The following is a 21,671-nucleotide window of genomic DNA, read 5'->3' as shown; positions in this document are numbered from 1 at the left end:
TTAGCATCTTTAGCATGTTGGCAGTGTAAGCAGAAATTTGAGGTGTTAGCATTTTGAGCATGTTAGTGTTAGCAGAGTTAATGGTAAGAATCTTTAGCGTGTTAGCAGAATTAGTGATGTTAGCATCTTTAGCATGTTAACAGTGTTAGCAGAATTAGTGTTGTTAACATCTTTAGCATGTTAGCAATATAAGCCGAATTAGAGGCGTTAGCATTTTGAGCGTGTTAACAGTGTTAGCAGAGTTAATGGTAAGCATATTTAGTGTGTTAGCAGAATTTTTATTTTTTTATTTTAGCATCTTTAGCATGTTACCATTCTTAGCAGAATTTGTGGTGAAATCATCATTAGCATGTTAGCAGTCTAAGCAGAATTAGGGGTGTTGGCATCTTAAGCGTGTTAACAGCGTTAGCAGAGTTTGGTAAGCATAGCAGAATTTGGGTTTTTAGCATATTTTGCATGTTAGCAGAATTTGTAGCATAAGCATCTTTAGCATCTTAACAGTGCAGAATTAGTAACAGTGTTAGCAAACTTACTTGTTTAAGCAACTTTAGCATGTTAGCAGGGTTAGCAGTATTTCCTCGCCATTTTGGGAGCAGGGTCCTTTTAATAAAAACACAAAATTAAAGCGTTAGGCAGGGGTGTCCAAACTTTTTCCACGGATCAAAGGAGCCGGGGGCCATTTTGATAATTTTCATTTTCAAAACTAATACAATATATATATATATATATATATATTTTTTTTTTACTTTAGGGCTGCCTTTAAGTTTGGTCCCGGGGACCCGGAAGGTTCATAGAAATGTTAGAGTAGGAAGGGGATTCATACGGCCCCATTTGTCGCCGTTTACCTGACACATTAAACGTAACAAATTGGGGGTTGCATTATCCACCTTTGCCGTCAGTTAGCAGTAAAGTGTTGAATATCTTAAAATGTGTTTTTAATTTGGATACTATTTAGTCATATCTTGGAATATGATCCATTATTTACATTTGTTTTAGCTGTTAATTAATGGCTGTGATGGCAATGTAAATGAGTGATTATAACAGTGATTTTTCAATGGTTTTTAATTACTGTTATGTTGGAATTCTTATTAATATTGATACTGTTGTTGATACCATTCATTTTTGTTTGACTCTTTTTGATTTGTTGTTTCACGTTTGTTTGTCTTCTCAATTGCTCTGCTGATTGCTATTCGGAATGTTGCTGGGCTGGGATTGGTTTGGATGTGGAATTGTATTATTATGTATTATTATGTGTTATTTTGTTGGACTTATTATAATATAAAAAAATAAAAAAAATAAAATGAAATGTGTTTTGTGGCAATACCCAACTTTTACCACAGTGTCAGTTGCTATGGAGAGTGGCACTTTCCATTATTTTCAGCAGATTGCATCCCGAAATAATTAACCCCAACCCCTCTTCCTCTCACACGAGATCCACCCAGGAATGGGGCCATATGAATCCCTTCCCTACTCTCTCTATATATATTGTTTTTCATTTTTATTCAACACTTATATTTCTAAATCAGCTTCAGTTTTGTCGTTATAAAGTTTTTTTTTTTTTTAACTTTCTTCCCTTTTTTTCACAATCCTGTTTTTTATGGCAAAAACACAAAATGTGCTATAAGTGGAATATTTGATGTGAAGTAATTGGAGCCTTCAATAGGTCGATAATTCATAACAACATTGATTTTAATTTGTTATTATTTTTGGCGCAAGGACAGTTTAAAAACAAAAATGGCACCAACATTTTTGGGGACCTAAAAGGGTCCCTCCCATTCCTAAAAAGGAAAAATAAGTTGTAATTTTTTATTTATTTACTCTGGATCAACTTCATCATTGTGTGTGTGTGTGTGTTTTGTTTGTTTTATGCCCTTTTTGTCGAAGAAAACGTAGTTTTTTTATATGGTAAAAACACAAAATGTGCAATCTTTTCCCCACAAAACATTTCAAAGTGGATTACTTGATGTGAAGTAATTGGAGCCTTCAATAGGTCGATAATTCATAACAACATTGGTTTTAATTTGTTATAATTTCTGGCGCAACGACAGTTTAAAAACAAAAATCGCACAAAATTTTTGGGGGACCTAAAAGGGTCCCACTCATAAAAAGGGAAAATAAGTTGTAGTGTTTTTTTTAATTTACTCTAGATCAAGAAAATGGATGGATGGATGGAACTTCATCTATCTGTGTGTGTGTGTGTGTGTGTGTGTGTGTGTGTGTGTGTGTGTGTGTGTGTGTGTGTGTGTGTGTGTGTGTGTGTGTGTGTGTGTGTGTGTGTGTGTGTGTGTGTGTGTGTGTGTGTTGGGACACGTTTCCATGCACTAAACTACCCTATTTTACAGACTATAGAGCGTGTATTAGCCGCAAAAAAATAGTTTCCCATACCGGACTATAAGCTGCAGATACCTTGTGAAATTAGTTATTTACACAGAATTATTTTGTAAATGTTTGTTTACATACCTTAATCGTTTCGAAGCGGCGCCTGTAACACGGCAGTAAAACGGCTAATCAAACAAAACAGAAGTCGTCGTCGTGGACCCACTAGCTGCAAAAGCTAGCTCTCCAATCAGCTAATCGGACTCAATAGCTCCACGGTGACTTTCTGGTGAATTTACAGAGGGACTTGTGAAACTGAAACAATACAAAATGAAGGCCGTTGTAAGTTAATAATACTAGCACAGACACTCGTAAATGTGTTAGCATATTAGCTAATGCTAACAACGCTAGCTTCGTTACATTACGATAGCACGTACAAATATGCATGAAAACACTCCCACAGACATCACACATGGGACGGTTTAGTAAGTAAGGATTGTTTTTGTTTCATTGTAAAACTTACAAACGCTGCTCGGAGAGATGAATGAAGAACCCATACGAGTAGAAACGCTATGGACGGCTGGAAGACCGAATTTTTGTCCTGTCCAGCCACTCAGGCAAATCATACTGTGGTTGTAATAGATCTATATCTGCTGTACAGATTTACTTTAGTGTAGGATACTTCTCCTGTTGCCTTAATCGTATTTGACTTTATTAAATGGATTTATTTTCATGTTTGGTGCAGCCGGACCGGAGCGGGACAGCAACCACAAATAACAACAACAGAACAACATCAGCAAATAGGATATGTACAAATATTAAAGTAAAAATGATAACAAAGAAGCAGTGAAGTAAATATTAATGGCACATAAATTACAATTAACATTATTACATGGAAAAATACAAATAGAAATAGCACTATTGATAATGAATAATAATAATTATCACCTCAATTATGAACAATACAATTGTTTCAAATGCAAAAATACATATAGACGACACTTCTGCTTCCGGTTCATAGCTTTGAACAGCAGTAAACACTTTTAGGCGTTCACCCAGCTGCACCTGCAGTAGGCGAACTCGTTTAAAAGATGGCACCATTGCACAATCAATAACACACCCTTTAAAAGTCAAAACAATTTGCTTACCTTTTTAAAAACAAAAAATGTCTATATTTTATACAATTACTAATTATATATAAAACATGTGCTTATGAGTCCAAATAATCAGTATATATATATATATATATATATATATATATATATATATATATATATATATATATATATATATATATATATATATATATATATATATATATATATATATATATATATATATATATATATATATATACATACACACACTACCGTTCGAAAGTTTGGGGTCACCCAAACAGTTTTGTGGAATAGCCGTCATTTCTAAGAACAAGAATAGACTGTCGAGTTTCAGATGGAAGTTCTTTTTTTCTGGCCATTTTGAGCGTTTAATTGACCCCACAAATGTGATGCTCCAGAAACTCAATCTGCTCAAAGGAAGGTCAGTTTTGTAGCTTCTGTAACAAGCTAAACTGTTTTCAGATGTGTGAACATGATTGCACAAGGGTTTTCTAATCATCAATTAGCCTTCTGAGCCAATGAGCAAACACATTGTACCATTAGAACACTGGAGTGATAGTTGCTGGAAATGGGCCTCTATACACCTATGTAGATATTGCACCAAAAACCAGACATTTGCAGCTAGAATAGTCATTTACCACATTAGCAATGTATAGAGTGTCTTTCTTTAAAGTTAAGACTAGTTTAAAGTTATCTTCTTTGAAAAATACAGTGCTTTTCCTTCAAAAATAAGGACATTTCAATGTGACCTCAAACTTTTGAACGGTAGTGTGTATATATATATATATATATATATATATATATATATATATATATATATATATATATATATATATATATATATATATATATATATATATATATATATATATATATATATATATATATATATATATATGTATGTATATATATGTATATATATATATGCAAACAAAAATAAGATTGGCAACCATATATTTTTCAAAATATATTTCGAAAAAAAAAATGTTTGGTTGCAAATATTTTATTTTAGTTGATTTTTTGTTGCAAATATAAAAGATATTTGGTTACAAATTTGTGTGTTTTTTTGCGAGAGACACACAATATAGGGTTTAATTGTTGTCTTTAATACGGAAAGCACACTGAATTTATGTAACTGAATTTGTTTACATCAAATTATGTTGTCAAGTTTATTCAATAAACAATTTGTGAGCCAAGTTTGTGTTTAAAATTGCAGTTTGTAAAAACAGATTGTGTTAAAATTCAGTGTAAAAAAAAAAAATTCAGTGTCAAACATTAGTTTATTAAAATTCAGTGTATAAAAATACTGTGTAAAAGTTCTGTGTATAAAAATTCAATGTAAAAAAAAATTTGTGTATAAAAATTCTGTTTTAAAAAATTCAGTGTAAAATCATTTAGTGTAAAAAAAATCTGTGGGCAAATATTCTGTGTAAAAAACGACAGTGTATAAAAATATAGTGTAAAAATGTATGTACTTTTGTAATCACGGCAGCCAGCGAAGAAAAATCAATGGGTTAGTTGCACCGTTTTATAAGCCGCAGGGTTCAAAGCGTAGGAAAAACACAGCATAATTTGCGGTAGTCTGATTTCTGCGGCCCTCGGTGGAAAAAGATTGAATACCCCTGCCCTTTTTTTTGGTCCGTATCGAATGAACCCTTTTAGGTCCTGGAAAATCCCAAATGAACCCAGATGGTCCCCATGATAAGTGAGGTGCGCCAAAAAGTGGGAAAATCTCCCCAAAAAGGTCCCAATCAGACTGGTTTAGTGCATGGAAACGTAGTCACTCACGCTCCTGATTGCTTTGCCGTGGTTGGCAAAGAATTGAGTGTGACAAAAGGGAGCTCTTCTCGCCGTCTGCAGCAGCAGGGAAGCTGGCAGCTTAACCGCGTTTAGTTTGGACTCTGGGAACTGTCAGTAATCCCGAATCAGCCGCCCTAAGAGGTCTGCAATGTTTCGTAATGGATCAGGAGATCAGATAAGTATTCGGGGAACCGAAAACGTAAACGTGTTGAGTATGGGAAAAACTGGAAGTGTGTGTGGTTTAAGGCTGGATTCGAATCCTCTCTCCCCCTTCTTCTTAACCCCGCCCTTTGGCTTTAGCATCTAGTTGAGGGGTGTCCAAACTACGGCCCGACGTGGTCATTTTGGCCCTCCAGGAATCACAAGTTTACATCTCATGTGCCCCCAGCTAAATTTTAAAACATCTGACAGTATAAGTGCTGCAACTTTGCCGCCACCATGTGGGCAGCGTGGGTAGTTCAGGTTGATGTCAACGAATTGCACTTTTGATCGCTAACAGCGCATCATTTACTTATATGACCCAATCCAAACAACCTTAGCGCAAATAAACCAACACAAAAAGACAACACACCTGCTCACTGAACGTTGTGGGTATAATGAAAAAATGTCCAAGCACAACGCATAATTAAAAATTACGTGCATTTAAATCCCCTGCAATGCATGATGGGAAAAACGCAAAACACTCTCTCTACATGTATCCATGTTTGGTGGTTGATATTTTATGGTTTTCCTTATTTTTTTAGTACTGTATTGTATTGTAATACATTTTGATTTGAGCATGCCACCTTTTTTAGCCAAATTTAAAGGTTTAGATCTCAACGAAGGCTACCTGTTAACATGCCAACGTTGGTAGGCTAGCATTTTAAACAAATTTTATAGGTATACACCATTGATATTTTGATACTTTGTGTATGCTAATGTTAGCATGCTAATGTTGGTAGGCTATCTTTTTAAACAAATGTTATAGGTAAACACCAGTGATATTTTGGTACTTAATGGATGCTAACGTTAGCGTTTTCATAAATGTCGATTTTTTTTCTTTTTTTTATGCAATTTTTTTTTTTTCTTCTAAGAATCCATTTTGGTCAAACTACTATTAATATTGTTATTATTATTGATACTGTTGCTTTCATTCTTTTATGGTTTTCCTTTTTTTTTTAGTACTGTATTTAATAGGTATTGTATTGTAATATAGTTTGGTACTTGACACATTTGACAGTTAGTATTTGAGCATGCCAGCTTTTTTAGCCAAATTTCAAGGTTTGGATCTCAGTGAATGCTACCTGTTAGCATGTTACCGTTATTAGGCTAGCTTTTTAAACACATTTTATAGGTAAACACCAGTCATATTTTGATACTTGATGCATGCTAATGTTAGCATGCTAATATTGGTGGTCTAGTTTTTTAAACACATTTTAATAGGCAACACTAATCATATTAATATATATATATATATATATATATATATATATATATATATATATATATATATATATATATATATATATATATATATATATATATATATAAACTTTTTAAGCACATTTTTCGGGTACCCATCGCAGAGTAATATATTTTGGTACTTGACACATGTTACAGTTAGTATTTTAGCATGCTAGCTTTGTTTCAGCCAATATTCCAGGGGCCGTACTTATCAAGCTTCTTAGAGTGCCATTTTACACTTAAGTCCTGAGAATTTGCGAAATTTAGTCCTACTCTCAAACTTAAGAATAAAAGCTTCTTATCAACGTTCTTAAGTCTAAGAATCACTCCTACTCTCCACGATATTTAAGAGACCTTCAGAGGTGTCTTAAGTGGTTAGGAGTTGCCAGCAGGGGATGGCACTGAGGCGAGAGAGACGTGCGCGAACGTTCAGGGAACGGAACAATGTTGTTGTTTTTTTGATGACGAGCAGCTGATCAAACGGTATCGTTTAGGCAGAGCGGATATTATTTTTGTCACAGATTTAATACTTTTCGATTCCTTGTTGATTTCTGCATGTGTCTGCAGTGGGCTAGTATATATAGAGCCACCCACACCAGTTTCAAATTAGTTGCCTAATTAATGAATTGGAAAGAAAATGTTATGACAGTAGCGTATGTGTGTGGCCGTGAGGTGAGTGACGTCAGTGAGTGTGTGGGCGAGAGAAGAGAAGAGAGGGAGCGGTAGCGTGAGTGCCGGCGGGGACTAGTTTGTTTTGTAATATTTTGTAGTTTATTGTCAAAATATACACTCCCATTGTCCACTTAAATATTTCCAAGATATTTCTTTATTCTTAGACAACGGATTCCATTCCGTGATTGGTCATTTCTATGGACACAGAAATGACGTCACCTAAAATTCCGTTTACGGCACATAGTAATGTCGTAATTCAGCTCTGAGTGTGACACTCAAGATTCGGTCCTACACTTCGCTGAAAGTGTGAGTGAGACGCTTGATAACTAACTTTTAAGTGCAGCTTTCAGCGAATAATTTATTTACTCTTAAGTCAACTCTTAGCAGACTTCTTAGGAGTAATTCTAAGAAGCTTGATAAGTACGGCCCCAGGTTTACATCTCAGCGTCATTTATTTTGTCACTTGACAAATGCTACCTGTTAGAATGTTACCGTTATTAGGCTTTTTAAAGCACATTTTATAGGTAAACACCAGTCATATTTTGGTACTTAATGGATGCTAACGTTAGCATTTTCATAAATGTCGATTTTTTTCTTTTTTTTGTGCAATTTTTTTCTTCTTCTAAGAATCCATTTTGGTCAAACTATTATTGATGTTGTTATTATTATTGATACTTTTGCTTTTATTCTTTTATGGTTTTCCTTATTTTTTTTACTACTGTATTTAATAGGTATTGTATTGTAATTAAATTTTGATTTTAGCATGCCACCTTTTTTAGCCAAATTTCCAGGTTTAGATTTTAACGAATGGTACCTGTTAGCATGCTAATGTTGGTAGGCTAGTTTTTTTTTAAAATGTTATAGGTAAACACCAGTCATATATTGATACTTGATGTCTGCTAATGTTAGCATGCTAATGTTGGTAGTCTAGCTTTTTAAACAAATGTTATAGGTATACACCAGTCATATTTTGATACTTCATGTATGCTAATGTTAGCATGCTAACTTTTTAAACACATTTTTTAGGTATACATCGCAGAGTAATATATTTTGTTACTAGATGAATATTACAATTAGTATTTTAGCATGCTAGCTTTTTTTCAGCCAATATTCCAGGTTTACATCTCAGCGTCATTTATTTTGTAACTTGACAAATGCTACCTGTTAGCATGTTACCGTTATTAGGCAAATTTTTTAAACAAATTGTATAGGTAAACACCAGTCATATTTTGGTACTTAATGGATGCTAACGTTAGCATTTTAATAAATGTCCATTTTTTGTGCAAATTTTTTTCTTCTTCTAAGAATTAATTTCGGACTAACTATTATTGATGTTGTTATTATTATTGATAATTTTGGTTTTATTGTTTTATGGTTTTCCTTACTTTTTTAGTACTGTATTTAATAGGTATTGTATTGTAATATAGTTTGGTACTTGACACATGTGACAGTTAGTATTTGAGCATGCCAGCTTTTTTAGCCAAATTTCAAGGTTTGGATCTCAGTGAATGCTACCTGTTAGCCTGTTACCGTTATTAGGCTAGCTTTTTAAACACATTTTATAGGTATACACCAGTCATATTTTGATACTTAAAGTATGCTAATGTTAGCATGTTAATGTTGTTAGTCTAGTTTTTTAAACAAATTTTAATAGGTAAACACTAATCATATTTTGATACTCGATGTATGTTAATGTTAGCATGCTAACTTTTTAAACACATTTTTCAGTTACCCATCGCAGAGTAATATATTGTGGTACTTGACGCATGTTACAGTTAGTATTTTAGCATGCTAGCTTTTTTTCAGCCAATTTTCCAGGTTTAGATCTCAGTGTAATTTATTTTGTTACTTGACGAATGCTACCTGTTAGCATGTTACCGTTATTAGGCTAGCTTTTTAAACACATGTTATAGGCAAACACCAGTTATATTTTGGTACTTCATGGATGCTAACGTTAGCATTTTCATAAATGTCGATTTTTTTCTTTCTTTTTTTTGCGCAATTAAAAAAAAAATTTTTTTTTAAGAATCCATTTTGGACTAACTATTATTGAATTTTTTTATATTATTGATACTGTTACATTTATTCTTTTATGGTTTTCCTTATTTCTTTAGTACTGTATTTAATAAGTATTGTACTTCTTCTCAATTGCATTGTAAATTACTAGTATTCAAAAGATGGGATTGGAGTTTCTTTATTTTATTTTATTTTATTAGAATGATGTGATTTTTGGAAATAACATTTGAAAAAATGTATAAAAACATTTTTTAGGCCATAAGTCTAATGAGTTGTACGTCAGCAGCTAAGGGGAGCTTTTGTTACCTCTAACGTATTTTTGAAAAGGTTTTATTTTTATTATTACACCAAATAATATATTACGAGAATCATGTTGAATTAAGAATTGATTCTGAACCGAGTCGTCACTCCAAGATTGGGAATGCAATTGAATAAGGTGCTTAAACGAATCACACCTCTACGCTATATTGCGCAATCCAGTAAGGAACAGTCGCTGACTGACTGGCACTCGCAATTTTCTTTGGCCCCGTGTTGGATTATTAAAGTCCTACTCACTGCCAACACAAAAGGCACTGCTGGGATTTGAACCCAGGATCTCCTGTTTACTAGACAGGCGCTTTAACCAACTAAGCCACAGCGCCACCTGGGAATGTTGGACACACATACCGACTTCTTCAGATTAAAGAGGCAGCAGGTCACGTTGACACAAAGATAAATACTTTTGTCCCGTGGCCTACTTCTCCATTGCAGTCCGCCTGCTGAACCCGCACATTTAATTAGAATTTTGGCCCACTTTGCTTTACGTTACCTACTGGTTTTTATCAATTGTCATAATAACTTTTTTAATGCATTATTTCTTTGGATACATTTAGTACATTAAAGGGGCTGTTTGCATTTTGCTCTAAGTTACCTTTTTAAAGACAAAAAAATGTCTATCTTTTTTACAATTACTTATTGTAATTGTGTTTATGAGTACAAATAATCAGTTTGGTGGTGATGCTTGTCACACACATTCCTCTACGAGACAGTGCATGACAAGCATCACCACCAGACTGATTATTTGCACTCATAAGCACATTTTTTAATGGTCTTTTTATGCAACCAAACAAACATTTTTATTTATCACCCAAAAAAATATTACACACTATATATATATATATATATATATATATATATATATATATATATATATATATATATATATATTCCAAAATATATTTTCAAAAAACAAATGTTTGGTTGCAAATATTTTATTTTTATACATATCTTTTTTTGTTGCAAATATAAAGAATATTTGGTTACAAATGTGTGTTTTTTTTTGCAATACACACACAATATGGGGTTTAATTTTTGTCTTTAATACGAAAGCTTTTTTTTGACACTCAATTTAATTAATTTAATTTTAATTTGTTTACTTCAAATTATGCTGACAAGTTTGTTCAATAAACAATTTGTGAGCAAAGTTTGTTTAAAAATTCAGTTTGTAAAAATAGAGTGTGTTAAAATTCAGTGTAATAAGTCTGTGTAAAATAAATCAGTGTTAAACATTAGTTTATTAAAATTCAGTGTATAAAAATACAGTGTAGAAGTTCAGTGTAAAATCATTCAATGTAAAAAAAAATCTGTGTATAAAAATTCAGTGTAAAATCATTTAATGTAAAAAAAAATATCAGTGTATATCAATCAATCAATCAATGTTTATTTATATAGCCCTAAATCACAAAAGAAATGTAGTGTGCAAAAAATTAAGTTTATAAAAATTCAGTGTAAAAGTCAGTGGGCAAAAATTCAGTGTAAAAAATGCCGGTGTATAAAAATGCAGTGTAAAAAAAATTATGTGGATAAAAATTCAGTGCCAAACTTCAGTGTAAAAATTACAATTTGGGGGTTAATTTTTGTTTTTGATACAAAAAAAATTTTTGACACTCCTTTTATGTAACTGAATGTGTTTACATCAAATTATGTTGACACATTTATTCAATAAACAATTTATGAGTAAAGTTTGGGTTTAAAAATTCAGTTTGTAAAAATAGAGTGTGTTAAAATTCAGTGTAATAAGTCAGTGTAAAATAAATCAATGTCAAATATTAGTTTATTAAAATTCAGTGTATAAAATACAGTGTAAAAAAAAAAATCTTTGTATAAAAATTCAGTTTTAAAAGTGTAAAAAAATGTAGTGTGAAAAAAAATCTGTGTAAAAGTCTCTGGGCAAAAATTCAGTGTAAAAAATGACAGTGTATAAAAATGTAGTGTAAAAAAAAATGTGTATAAAAAAATCAGTGTTAAAAATTCAATGTCAAAAATCTCAATGTATAAAAATGTGTCAAACAATTCAGTGTATAAAAGTGTAAAAAATGTCAGTGTAAAAAAAATCAATCTATAACAATTCAGTGTAAAAAAAAAAAAAAATCTGTATAAAAATTCAGTGTAAAAATTGGTGTAAAAAATCGGTGTTGAAAATGAAATGTAAAAAATTTCAATGTACAAAAATTGAGTGGAAAAAAATTCAGTGTATAAATATTGGTGTAAAAAATGTCAGTGTATAAAAATTCAGTGTAAAAATAATTCTGAGTATAAAAATTCAGTGTAAAAAAATCAGTGTTAAAATTCAATGTCAAAAATGTCAATGTATAAAAACTGAGTGTACCCACGCAGTCACGGGGAGAACATGCAAACTCCACAGAGAAAGATCCCGAGTCTGGGATTGAACTCAGGACTACTCAGGACCTTCGTATTGTGAGTAGAGATGTCCAATAATATCGGCAGTCCGATAAATGCTTTAAAATGTGATATCGGAAATTATCGGTATCGGTTTCAAAAAGTAAAATTTATGACTATTTAAAACGCCGCTGTGTACACGGGCGTAGGGAGAAGTACAGAGCGCCAATAAACCTTAAAGGCAGGGCCTTTGCGTGCCGGCCCAGTCACATAATATCTACGGCTTTTCACACACACAAGTGAATGCAAGGCATAGCTGGTCAACAGCCATACAGGTCACACTGAGGGTGGTCATATAAACTGTTACAAATATGCGCCACACTGTGAACCCACACCAAACAATAATGACAAACACATTTCGGGAGAACATCCGCACCGTAACACAACATAAACACAACAGAACAAATACCCAGAAGCCCTTGCAGCACTAACTCTTCCGGGACGCTACAATATACCCCCCCGCTACCCCCTACCACCCCCCCCCCCCAACCCCGGCCACCTAAACCTCCTCGTGCTCTCTCAGGGAGAGCATGTCCCAAATTCCAAGCTGCTGTTTTGAGGCATGTTAAAAAAAAATAATGCACTTTGTGACTTAAATAATAAATATGGCAGTGCCATGTTGGCATTTTTTTCCATAACTTGAGTTGGTTTATTTTGGAAAACCTTGTTACATTGTTTAATGCATCCAGCGGGGCATCACAACAAAATTAGGCATAATAATGTGTTAATTCCACGACTGTATATATTGGTATCGGTTGATATCGGAATCGGTAATTAAGAGTTGGACAATATCGGAATATCGGATATCGGCAAAAAAGCCATTATCGGACATCTCTAATTGTGAGGCACATGCACTAACCCCTGTTCCACCGTGCTGCCTTGCAAACAGCCCCTAAAACACTAAAATCCCTCCAATGTTGGCCAATATAACTACCACATTTTTTTTTACACATTTTAACTTTGTGTAATATGTTTTATACATATTGAATGTATATATGTATTATACTGTGTATATATATATATATATATATATAGTTTACATTATGCCGAGAGCCAATAAAATAGAAATATAAAATAAATGTCTCCGTCCAATAGGTGAGTGTTTTGGGCTGTGTGGGCGGGGCTTGTAAAAGGCCAACGCAGATATCAACGTGCGACTGTCACTCTTCCTCACGACCACACCTCGCCATACTTGCCAACCCTCCCGATTTTCCCGGCAGACTCTCGAATTTCAGTGCCCCTCCCGAACATCTCCCGGGACAACCATTCTCCCGAATTTCTCCCGATTTCCAGCCGGACAACAATATTGGGGGCGTGCCTTAAAGGCACTGCCTTTAGCATCCTCTCTCACCTGAAAAGGACACTATTATATATGTCTCCGTTATCCATAGCTTAATCTATAACCCATAAAGTAGGCAGGCACGGAGCTATTTCTCAGCGTGTGTTTATTCCAGCCGGCACGTTAATACACTGACACACAACATCCGGATTCCCATCATGCATTGCTTCAAAACTACAGCAAGTAGTAATGTCCAAAAACATAACAGAGACGAAGCAGAAGAACGAAGAAGAGACATGGCGACGACGAGTAAGAAGAAGAAGTACCGTATTTTTCGGACTATAAGTCGCAGTTTTTTTTTCATAGTGCGACTTATACTCAGGAGCGACTTATGTGTGAAATGATTAACACATTAGCGTAAAATATCAAATAATATTATTTAGCTCATTCACGTAAGAGACTAGACGTATAAGATTTCATGGGATTTAGCGATTAGGAGTGACAGATTGTTTGGTAAACGTATAGCATGTTCTATATGTTATAGTTATTTGAATGACTCTTACCATAATATGTTACGTTAACATACCAGGCACGTTCTCAGTTGGTTATTTATGCCTCATATAACGTACACTTATTCAGCCTGTTGTTCACTATTCTTTATTTATTTTAAATTGCCTTTCAAATGTCTATTCTTGGTGTTGGCTTTTATCAAATAAATTTCCCCCAAAAATGCGACTTATACTCCAGTGCGACTTATTTATGGTTTTTTCCTTCTTTATTATGCATTTTCGGCCGGTGCGACTTATACTCCGGAGCGACTTGTACTCCGAAAAATACGGTACGCTTGCAAGTTCCAAAATGATTGGAAAAAATAATTTCAGTTCATCCAGGTCAGCTCGAAGGGGAAGGAGTATGCTGTCTGCACATTTTGTCGATCAGACTTTTATGTGTGTATATATGTGTAAATAAATGAACACTTAAATTCAAGTATTTATTTCATATATATATATATATATGTATATATATATATATATATATATATATATATACACTACCGTTCAAAAGATATATATATATATATATATATATATATATATATATATATATATATATATATATATATATATATACACACTACCGTTCAAAAGTTTGGGGTCACATTGAAATGTCCTTATTTTTGAAGGAAAAGCACTGTACTTTTCAATGAAGATAACTTTAAACTAGTCTTAACTTTAAAGAAATACACTCTATACATTGCTAATGTGGTAAATGACTATTCTAGCTGCAAATGTTTGGTTTTTGGTGCAATATCTACATTTCCAGCAACTATCACTCCAGTGTTCTAATGGTACAATGTGTTTGCTCATTGGCTCAGAAGGCTAATTGATGATTAGAAAACCCTTGTGCAATCATGTTCACACATCTGAAAACAGTTTAGCTCGTTACAGAAGCTACAAAACTGACCTTCCTTTGAGCAGATTGAGTTTCTGGAGCATCACATTTGTGGGGTCAATTAAACGCTCAAAATGGCCAGAAGAAGAGAACTTTCATCTGAAACTCGACAGTCTATTCTTGTTCTTAGAAATGAAGGCTATTCCACAAAATTGTTTGGGTGACCCCAAACTTTTGAACGGTAGTGTATATATATATATATAATGATATATATATATATGTGGCCACTCAGTGCTCGGCTGTGTTTAGTCAGTTTGAGCCTGTGTCCATGCCTGAGCTTACAGGAATAGTCGACAAACTAAAACCCTCGTCCTGTCCCACAGACCCAGTCCCCCCTCGCTTTTTTTAAAGAAATCTGGGACACTATTGACTTGTCTGTTAGGGACATCATCAACAGCAGCTTGATTTCTGGCTCTGTCCCCTCTTTTTGTAAAAGAGCTGTTGTTGAGCCTTTGATTAAAAAAAACAGGTCGAGATCCTACAAGTTTGTCAAATCATCAGCCCATTTCCAAATTGCCTTTTGTGTCAAAAATTCTGGAGAAATGTGTTTTGGCGCAACTGCAGCCTTTTTTTAGATGAAAATAGCACTTTAGATCCATTTCAGTCTGGATACAAAGCTTTGCACAGTACTGAATCTGCACTTTTAAAGGTTTTTAATGACTTGCTTTTAATGTCCGATTCTGGTAGCTCTGCCATTTTAGTGCTTTTAGATCTTACAGCTGCCTCTGACACAGTCGACCACACAATTATTTTATATGGCCTGAGAGACTGTGTGGGTGTCAGGGGGACTGCATTAGAGTGGTTCAGATCCTACCTGTCAGAGAGGTCCTTCTCTGTCAGGCTGGGGGACGCCACCTCTTCTTCTGCTCCGCTTTACTGTGGTGTCCCCCAGGGTTCTATCCTAGGCCCCATCCTGTTTTCACTATACATTCTCCCTCTTGGAGAGATTTTTAAGAGACATGGAGTGTTCTATCACTTTTATGCAGATGACTGCCAAATTTATATTCCAATTTCAAAAGGCCACGGCCCCCTGACACCCCTTCTCAACTGTCTATGCGACGTCAAGGCTTGGTTAGCCCAGAATTTTTTAATAATGAATGAGGGAAAAACGGAAATTTCAGTTTTTGGTCGGGCCCTCACTGACTTGGGACCAATGCAAAATTATGTGCGTCCCAAAGTCACCAGCCTTGGCGTCACTATAGACAGCGATTTTAAATTTGACAAACAAGTTTTAAAATCGTGATTTTATCATCTTCGTCTTTTAGTAAAGGTAAAACCATCCATCCATCCATCCATCTTCTTCCGCTTATCCGAGGTCGGGTCGCGGGGGCAGCAGCCTAAGCAGGGAAACCCAGACTTCCCTCTCCCCAGCCACTTTGTCCAGCTCTTCCCGGGGGATCCCGAGGCGTTCCCAGGCCAGCCGGGAGACATAGTCTTCCCAACGTGTCCTGGGTCTTCCCCGTGGCCTCCGACCGGTCGGACGTGCCCTAAACACCTCCCTAGGGAGGCGTTCGGGTGGCATCCTGACCAGATGCCCGAACCACCTCATCTGGCTCCTCTCCATGTGGAGGAGCAGCGCCTTTACTTTGAGCTCCTCCCGGATGACAGAGCTTCTCACCCTATCTCTAAGGGAGAGCCTCGCCACCCGGCGGAGGAAACTCATTTCGGCCGCTTGTACCCGTGATCTTGTCCTTTCGGTCATAACCCAAAGCTCATGACCATAGGTGAGGATGGGAACGTAGATCGACCGGTAAATTGAGAGCTTTGCCTTCCGGCTCAGCTCCTTCTTCACCACAACGGATCGATACAGCGTCCGCATTACTGAAGACGCCGCACCGATCCGCCTGTCGATCTCACGATCCACTCTTCCCTCGCTCGTGAACAAGACTCCGAGGTACTTGAACTCCTCCACTTGGGGCAGGGTCTCCTCCGCAACCCGGAGATGGCACTCCACCCTTTTCCGGGCGAGAACCATGGACTCGGACTTGGAGGTGCTGATTCTCATCCCAGTCGCTTCACACTCAGCTGCGAACCGATCCAGCGAGAGCTGAAGATCCTGGCCAGATGAAGCCATCAGGACCACATCATCTGCAAAAAGCAGAGACCTAATCCTGCAGCCACCAAACCGGATCCCCTCAACGCCTTGACTGCGCCTAGAAATTCTGTCCATAAAAGTTATGAACAGAATCGGTGACAAAGGGCAGCCTTGGTAAAACCATTTTTATCTTTTAACCTTTTTGAACAAGTCGTGCATGCTTTTATTTCAAGTGGCCTGGACTACTGCAATGCACTTTATGCTGGCATTAGCCAAAAAGCTCTCTCCAGGTTGCAGTTAGTCCAGAACGCGGCAGCACGACTTTTAACAGGGGCCAGGAAACGCCAGCGTATAACCCCAATTCTTCAGAGTTTGCACTGGCTCCCTGTTCATTTTAGAATTGATTTTAAAACCTTGCTGTTTGTTTTTAAAGCTTTACATGGACTGGCACCTCAGTATATCTCGGACCTCATCCACATTTACACTCCTGCGCGCGCTCTGAGGTCCGAGAGCCAGCTCCAGCTCGTGGTGCCCAGGACGAGACTTAAAACCAGGGGAGACAGGGGCCTTCTCTGTGGTCGGCCCTAAGCTCTGGAACACTCTGCCTCTCCATGTTCAAACTGCTTCCACAGTGGAGTGTTTTAAGTCTCGTCTTAAGACCCACTTTTATTCTTTGGCTTTTAACACTAGGTGAGTTGTGTGGTCTTCTGTCTTCTGTTGTCCTCTGTGTTTTTTTAATAAATTTTGATGTCTATTTTATTGTTTTAATTGGTTTTACCCTTTAAAATAGTTTTTAATCATATTTATTTTTTATATTGTTTTTATATTGGTTTTCTATTCATTTATTTTTTGTTTGTATTCAGTCATTGGTGTAGCATAATATTGTTTTTAATATTGTTTTTAACATGGCTGTGCAGCACTTTGGAAACATTGTTGTTGTGTAAATGTGCTATATAAATAAAGTGGATAGGATTTGATTGATATATATATATATATAGCTAGAATTCACTGAAAGTCAAGTATTTATTTTATTTATATACCTGTGTATATATATATATATATATATATATATATATATATATATATATATATATATATATATATATATATATATATATATATATATATATATATATATATATATATATGTATATATATATATATATATATATATATATATATATATATATATATATATATATATATATATATATATATATATATATATATATATATATATATATATATATATATATATACACACTACCGTTCAAAAGTTTGGGGTCACATTGAAATGTCCTTATTTTTCAATGAAGATAACTTTAAACTAGTCTTAACTTTAAAGAAATACACTCTATACATTGCTAATGTGGTAAATGACTATTCTAGCTGCAAATGTCTGGTTTTTGGTGCAATATCTCCATAGGTGTATAGAGGCCCATTTCCAGCAACTATCACTCCAGTGTTCTAATGGTACAATGTGTTTGCTCATTGGCTCAGAAGGCTAATTGATGATTAGAAAACCCTTGTGCAATCATGTTCACACATCTGAAAACAGTTTAGCTCGTTACAGAAGCTACAAAACTGACCTTCCTTTGAGCAGATTGAGTTTCTGGAGCATCACATTTGTGGGGTCAATTAAACGCTCGAAATGGCCAGAAAAAGATAACTTTCATCTGAAACTCGACAGTCTATTCTTGTTCTTAGAAATGAAGGCTATTCCACAAAACTGTTTGGGTGACCCCAAACTTTTGAACGGTAGTGTGTATATATATATATATATATATATATATATATATATATATATATATATATATATATATATATATATGTATATATATATATATATATATATATATATATATATATATATATATATATATATATATATATACAGTATATATATCTATATATATAGATATATATAAGAAATACTTGAATTTCAGTGAATTGTAGCTATAGATATACTCCTCCCCGCCCACCCCGACCCCGCCCACCTCAAACCCCCACCATCTCCCGAATTCGGAGGTCTCAAGGTTGGCAAGTATGCACCTCGCTCTTTCACCAGGTTGAACACGGCGGGCTGTTGGCGTCCAAACACGGCAGCGTCTGTTATTGCCGCCTCATAAACAAACACGTTGGTTCTAATGCGTCATGTTTCAGCGTTGAGGTGACGCGGCGTAATGAGCTTTTCCGTCATGCTAAAGTTGACCCGAATCCCCGCGGCTAAAAGTAAATCCCCAACGACCGGCGGGTGAAAGTGTTGCCGTCGTCTCCTCGTCTCCTCCTAAATCTTGGCCACGTTTGCTCGGGAACGCTCGTGCGAGGTTTTCTTTGGCCCGACTGGTGTGTTTGTTTGTCAAGCGGGTCCGCGTCGGCGACGCTCTGGGGCCGCGCCAAGACGACATGTAGAGATTGAAGCGGCCCAGAACATCCCCGCTAATCCGCTTGTAAATAGCAGGATGCCACAAATTGAACCTGGTCAAATATTTGGGGTTGCTTGGATGGTTTTTGTGAAATTATTTTGGCCTCTAAAAGACATAAATCTCAGCAAAGCCATGTTAGCTCTAAGGCAGGGGTGTGGCCTTATTTTTAACATCATCCATCCATCCATGCATTTTCTACCGCTTGTCCCTTTTGGGGTGGCGGGGGGTGCTGGAGCCTATCTCAGCTGCATTCGGGCGGAAGGCGGGGTACACCCTGGACAAGTCACCACTTCATCACAGGGCCAACACAGATAGACAGACAACATTCACACACTAGGGCCAATTTAGTGGTGCCAATCAACCTATCCCCAGGTGCATGTTTTTGGAGGTGGGAGGAAGCCGGAGTACCCGGAGGGAGAACATGCAAACTCCACACAGAAAGATTGAACTCAGGACTACTCAGGACCTTCGTATTGTGAGGCACATGCACTATAACCCCTGTGCCACCGTGCTGCCCCTTTTTAACATCATATTCTATGAATGATGAAAGAGCATACCGGTGACATGTAACAAGAGATAAGTTGACTTTAACAACACAAAACTGGCAAGCAAACCTGTCATTGCTAAAAAAAAATGTAAAAAAAAAAGGGTAAAAAAAACTTCAATAAAACGTATAATTTGCGGAAGTATTTGAAGTTGACCTGGAGACTTCAGTGTTGAAAGTAAAATAAATAAATAACATGATGTATGATTTATTTAACACTTTTATGAGTTGGACCCTTTTAGATGCCCAATAAGTATTTTTTAAATTTTTATAAATAGTTTATATTGTTCAATGAAGGACACTTATTACTAGAGATGTCCGATAATGGCTTTTTTGCCGATATTCCGATATTGTCCAACTCTTAACTACCGATTCCGATATCAACCGATACCGAAATATACAGTCGTGGAATTAACACATTTTTATGCCTAATTTTGTTGTGATGCCCCGCTGGATGCATTAAACAATGTAACAAGATTTTCCAAAATAAATCAACTCAAGTTATGGAAAAAAATGCTAACATCGCACTGCCATATTTATTATTGAAGTCACAAAGTGCATTATTTTTTTTAACATGCCTCAAAACAGCAGCTTGGAATTTGGGACATGCTCTCCCTGAGAGAGCATGAGGAGGTTGAGGTGGGCGGGGTTGAGGTGTGTGTGTGGGGGGGTGGGGGGGGTAGCGGGGGGGTATATATTGTAGCGTCCCGGAAGAGTTAGTGCTGCAAGGGGTTCTGGGTATTTGTTCTGTTGTGTTTATGTTGTGTTACGGTGCGGATGTTCTCCCGAAATGTGTTTGTCATTCTTGTTTGGTGTGGGTTCACAGTGTGGCGCATATTTGTAACAGTGTTGAAGTTGTTTATACGGCCACCCTCAGTGTGACCTGTATTGCTGTTGACCAAGTATGCCTTGCATTCACTTGTGTGTGTGAAAAGCCGTAGATATTATGTGACTGGGCCGGCACGCAAAGGCAGTGCCTTTAAGGTTTATTGGTGCTCTGTACTTCTCCCTACGTCCGTGTACACAGCGGCGTTTTAAAAAGTCATAAATTTTAGTTTTTGAAACCGATACCGATAATTTCCAATATTACATTTTAAAGCATTTATCGACATCCCTAATAAAAATGTATAATCGGCGGACATATTTGAAGTTGACCTGGAGACTTCAGTGTTGAAATAAAAAATTAAAAACACAAGTGTATGATTTATTTAACACTTTTATAGGCTTCATCACCCCCCGCGACCCCAAAAGGGACAAGCGGTAGAAAATAGATGTATGGATGGATGAGTTGGACCCTTTTAGATGCCCAATAATTTAAGACTTTTTTTTATTTTTTATAAATAGTTTATATTGTTCAAAGAAGGACACCTATTACATATGTCTAGCTGTGTGCTTAGCTGTTGTGTAGCTGCTAGTAGCTTATAGCCTAGCATGCTTACCTATTTGTGTGCCAGCTGGAGGACATTTAGATGTTAATTACTGTCGGGTACAAATTCACGTCAAATCAAACGTTGCCATATTTCCGTACCTTTGTTGCACGTCCGGTTGCTCAGGTAGACCATCAGTCAAGCAGCACCGAGAGCGGACTCAACCAAACTCCCTGGAACTAATGTGTCATTTATGCTTGGTAGAGAACACTCGAATATAAAGTAAGGCTCCACCCTTCCAAAATGCGCGAGCTTGATGCTAACTTATATTGGATTTGCCATTGACATGCTACTATTAGCTTTAGAGATTTTTCCCGCTACCAGTCTGTGGAACGCTCTCCCTGACCACCTGAGGGCACCACAGACTGTGGATGCTTTTAAAAAACGCTTAAAAACCCTTCTTTTTAAAAAAAGCCTATTTTTTT

General features: G+C 36.0%; 1 protein-coding gene and 1 non-coding gene across 3 annotated transcripts in view; one reads left to right on the top strand and one right to left on the bottom strand.

Annotated features, from left to right (window-relative positions):
* The window catches only part of LOC133658957 (aryl hydrocarbon receptor-like), a 93,731-nt gene that overhangs the window by 34,608 nt on the left and 37,452 nt on the right, over positions 1-21,671 (top strand). The window lies entirely within an intron of this gene.
* On the bottom strand, positions 9,933-10,006 carry trnat-agu (transfer RNA threonine (anticodon AGU)). Its single transcript has one exon. It is a non-coding gene; the product is annotated as a tRNA-Thr (tRNA).

This window comes from Entelurus aequoreus, linkage group LG10 (assembly GCF_033978785.1).
Source record: "Entelurus aequoreus isolate RoL-2023_Sb linkage group LG10, RoL_Eaeq_v1.1, whole genome shotgun sequence".
Taxonomy (NCBI): Eukaryota; Metazoa; Chordata; class Actinopteri; order Syngnathiformes; family Syngnathidae; genus Entelurus; species Entelurus aequoreus.
Note: the sequence above shows the minus strand (reverse complement) of the source record. Positions and strands in the feature narration are given on the sequence as shown.